The sequence below is a fragment of the Salvia miltiorrhiza genome, chromosome 3, assembly GCF_028751815.1.
Source record: "Salvia miltiorrhiza cultivar Shanhuang (shh) chromosome 3, IMPLAD_Smil_shh, whole genome shotgun sequence".
Taxonomy (NCBI): Eukaryota; Viridiplantae; Streptophyta; class Magnoliopsida; order Lamiales; family Lamiaceae; genus Salvia; species Salvia miltiorrhiza.
This window is the reverse complement of record NC_080389.1, coordinates 38,120,021-38,125,197: the sequence shown is the minus strand read 5'-3', so window position 1 is coordinate 38,125,197 and position 5,177 is coordinate 38,120,021.

Sequence of the window (5,177 nt, the reverse complement as noted above, 5' to 3'; positions counted from 1 at the left end):
AAAATTGACACTTGAAAAAAAATAAAAAATCATTCTCTTTCTCTTCCCCCCCTTCCATGTCCGGCGAACACCACCGCCCCACCAGATCCGCCGCCCCCTCTCTCTCCACCGCCCACCGTCTTCCCTCTGATAACACTCATGTTTCCATGATTTTTAATGTTCATATGATGATAATTTTATAGGAAACTGAGTGTTTGATAGTTGTTTTGTGCTTAATTTGCTTTATCTTGTGAAACATGATTCTTACTCGAACTTTGAATGAATTTTCAGGTTTATTGAGTTCGAATGTGGAAAAATGTTCTGAAATAAATGTTGTAGATCGTCGCGATACGTGTTCGTGAGCGCAAACGGATCATAAATTAGAGTTCGGACGAGAAAGTTATGGCCGAAACAAAAACATCGCGCGCAGCAGTCAAAACTCGGCGGTCAACGACTTTGACCGCCGAAAATGGGCATTTTGAAGAAGAAATTCGGCGACCTAAACGGCGACCGCCGAGTTGGTCACCGAAATCGCTATTTCAGTTTTGCACTGCGAGTTTTAAATTTGGCGGGCGCCGAATTTGGTCGTTTTTCAGCACAAAAACGGCGGTCAACTCGGCGACCGCCGAGTTTGACCGCCGAATTGGGCGGGTTTGTGAGTTTTTCCGATTTTTAGAGTCCTTCTGGGTTCCAAACACTGTATTTTACCCTGACACTATAAATAGGTCTTCTTTAGACCTATCTGGGGTTCCCAGCTTTTATTTTTCTCAGTTTCATAGCTTTAGATTATTATTGTTTTCCAGTTTTTTACAGCTTGGATTGGATTTCTATATGGATTGAAGATTCAAGATTTTTCATTCAGTTTTTATATAATTCAGTTTTTATTATTGCTTTCTTCTTTATTATGCTTTTGTTTTATTTTGCTATGTCTGGCTAGTTCTTTTATCTGAACCTAGGGTTTGTACAAAGTTGATTTAATATGTGTGTTTGATTTGTTGATATCAATTTGCCCTCCAACTTGTGATTCATGATTCCTGGTGCCTGTTTTCTTGTGAATTACCTGATCAATAATTTACATGTCTAGCTGTTCAGTTTGAGTCTTGAATGCGATAATTGTTCAGCCGATTCAGGAATGCATGATATATTGTTAGCCTTGATACTTGAATGGGATATGTGAAATTATAGAGAGCTATTCTTTGTGTGCTATTTGGAGTTAATTTATTACTTGGAGTCTTGAATGTGGAAAGGGGTAAATTAATCTACGTTCATAGGTGTTCGTTAGAGAAGCTTGTGAATAATATAGTGATCTCTCATCAGGGTTGGATTAAATTGGTAATTGAATCAATAGATTAAATGGATGTAATTAATTAGTAAAAGTACATCTCTACGGTCAGAGTCTTTTAATATTTGATTTATTTATCATTGTTTTTCTGCTGTTTAGATTTTTTATTAAGTTTAGTATTTGATTCACCGCTATTTTTTGATAACACTCATGTTTCCATGGTTTTTAATTTTCATATGATGATAATTTTATAGGAAATTGAGTGTTTGATAGTTGTTTTGTGCTTAATTTGATTTATCTTGTGAAACATGATTCTTACTCGAACTTTGAAGGAATTTGCAGGTTTATTGAGTTCGAATTTGAAAAAATATTCTGAAATAAAAGTTGTAGATCGTCTCGATAGGAGTTCGTGAGCGTAAACGGATCATAAATCAGAGTTCGGACAAGAATGGTATGGCCAAACAAAAATGTCACGCGCAGTAGTCAAAACTCGGCGGTCAACGACCCTGACCGCCGAAAATGGGCATTTTGAAGAAGAAATTCGGCGACCTAAACGGCGACCGCCGAGTTGGTCGCCGAAATCGCTGTTTCAGTTTTGCACTGCGAGTTTTAAATTCGGCGGGCGCCGAATTTGGTCGTTTTTCAGCACAAAAACGGCGGTCAACTCGGCGACCGCCGAGTTTGACCGCCGAATTGGGCGGGTTTGCGAGTTTTTCCGATTTTAGAGTTCTTCTGGGTTCCAAACACTGTATTTTACCCTGACACTATAAATAGGTCTTCTTTTGACCTATCTGGGGTTCCCAGCTTTTATTTTTCTCAGTTTCATAGCTTTAGATTATTATTGTTTTCCAGTTTTTTACAGCTTGGATTGGATTTCTATATGGATTGAAGATTCAAGATTTTTTCATTCAGTTTTTATATAATTCAGTTTTTATTATTGCTTTCTTCTTTATTATGCTTTTATTTTATTTTGTTATGTCTGGCTAGTTCTTTTATCTGAACCTAAGGTTTGTACAAAGTTGATTTAATATGTGTGTTTGATTTGTTGATATCAATTTGCCCTCCAACTTGTGATTCATGATTCCTGGTGCCTGTTTTCTTGTGAATTGCCTGATCAATAATTTACATGTCTAGCTGTTCAGTTTGAGTCTTGAATGCGATAATTGTTCAGCCGATTCAGGAATGCATGATATAGTGTTAGCATTGACACTTGAATGGGATAGGTGAAATTATAGGGAGCTATTCTTTGTGTGCTATTTGGAGTTAATTTATTCCTTGGAGTCTTGAATGTGAAAAGGGGTAAATTAATCTACGTTCATAGGTGTTCGTTAGAGAAGCTTGTGAATAATATAGTGATCTCTCATCAGGGTTGGATTAAATTGGTAATTGAATCAATAGATTAAATGCATGTAATTAATTAGTAAAAGTACATCCCTACGGTCAGAGTCTTTTAATATTTGATTTATTTATCATTGTTTTTCTGCTGTTTAGAGTTTTTATTAAGTTTAGTATTTGATTCACTGTTATTTTTGCTTTGCCTGTCTACTGTGAGTGCCTGTTTAGGGAATAGCTAAAGTAATTTCGATTTTACAGTCTCTGTGGATACGATACTCGATTGCTTATTATTTGCTACAATTGCCTGTGTTAGTTGCAGTTTTTGTTGCTAAGAAAATAGTGATCACCCTCCTCTATGTCCGACGAACTCCTCTTCCATGTCAGAAATAGTTACACATGTATTCTCTTCATTTGCACGGTGGTGGTCAGGTTGTTGTCCAATCGAAGTGCAGAGGAGGCGTAAGAAGGTGGGGGATCTGGAGCTCTGCGGGGATAGCTCTATGGCTGTGCAATCGCCGGACTTCGAGGAGAGGGGGTAGGGTTTACAGCAGGCCAGAGCAGAGTAGAGTATAGCAGAGCAGAGTATAGAAGAGTAGAGCAGAGTAAAGCAGAGCAGAGTAGAGCAGAGTAGAGCATAGTAGAGCAGAGCAGAGCAGAATAGAGCAGAGCAGAGCAGAATAGAGCATAGTAGAGCAGAGCAGAGCAGAATAGAGCGGCGTTGGCTCTTCGCCGATAGTCGTCCGACCGAGAGAGAGAGAGAAAGGAGGGAAGAGAGAGGGTAAAAGCAGATCCGGCGCCCCAACCTTAATTTCGTCTCCCTCATTTCCCCCACCGCCGCACCAGATCTGGCGCCCCTGCTGCCGCCCACCCCTCTATCCAAAATCGAAGAGACATCAATTGTTGCGATAAGGTTAGCGTCCGACGCCTCACGAGAACGGGCAATAGCAAACCAGCACCGCGCGAGGTCGCTGCTGCAAACCAGCATTCCGCTGCACTGCATCTCCGGCACTGATCCTCCGCCTTCGCCTCCGTCGAAATTAGGGCTCAGAAAGGGGGGCTGATGTTGAACGACGTCGTTTACCTCTAATTAAACGACGTCGTTTCAATTCTCCGCCGGTGATGCCATGTCATATATCCGGTCACTTAAAACATGCCATGTCAGCTATGAATTTGGGGATTCTTGAAAATTATGGAAAAATTGTTCAACACATTAAGTTCAGGGAATTTTTGATAAAAAAAAAAGTTCATGGAAAAGTTGATTATTGGGGTTTAGTTCATGATTTTTGGCGTAATTAACCCTTAAAATTTTAGTGAATTAATTGTCAATCAAATTTATTAACTTAATCATCTTACTTTTCATCTTAGTACTTGTTTGTTATATATAACATGTAACCCTTTGTAAAATTTAAAATATACTCCCTCTTTTCCAATATTGTTGTCGCATTTATTATTTTGAATTCTTTCATTATTATTGTGCTATTTTCATAAAAGGGGAGTAATAAATAATATTTCGAAAATTATAGGCCCTATCACTTTTAATCAATTTACACTTTATTTTTAATTCTCGTGTTAAAATGATAATAATAGTAGGACGAAATGGTTATAAAAATAGATAAATATGAATAAAATTTTATAATTTTAAAGTTTGGTAATATTAGTCATGATTTCTGAAGTGCAAGGGAAAAACCAAAATGCAAAATGAAAAATAAAAGATTCTAACATGAATTATAATTTATATGTGAGTAGTGCTGATCACAAAATGATGCATGTATCTATTCAATATTCAGGCACGAGGGGACTCATTTAGTATTTTGCCATGTGTGTAGAGTGGCCACCTAACTAATAATGATTATTTTCTAAATAAAATAATAATATATAAATCTATGTACATATTATATTTTATTATAAGTAATCGATCGAATTATCATTGTAGCTGTGTAGAGGCTGTGACTGATTAATGCATAAATTTAATGGCTATGCATATATTGGCATTGCATTATTAATGTCTATACATAATATGTATTAATAATTTTTCATGACTCCATTAATATTTGTATATATATTGTTGTACCAACCTGATCGGTATTTAAACTATGAATTAGTTTTAGATATAGGTCAATGTATAGATGCTTACCTAATTATGAAGAAATAATTAAGGACTATGATGTGCGTATAATTTTCTTTTTTTCATAATTTTAATATTTTGATTTTAAATTATGTAGTTCTATTTATATATAAAAAATATTAATTAATATGATATTATGTAATTATTATAGAATAATAGTATATTATTATTTTGGTTCGAATGTTGTTCGGCAACGGGAGACTTGGTTTTGTTGGGGGCCGATGGTCAGGCCTGAACTCCTCGATGGATCTTGTTTCCTTTCTTTACCGGTTGGGGTGCTACGGCTTGGGTGATGGTTAGTCCGGAGTTCATGTCCGTGGCATCCTTTTTTGTTCGGGTTCTCTCTTCTGTTGTGGATTGTTGTATAGACGAGCACTCTTTTTTCCTTTGATTGTGTTTTCCCTGCAAAGGTTTTAATGAGGCATGATCCTTAATTTGCTTCTTCGTTGTGCTTTC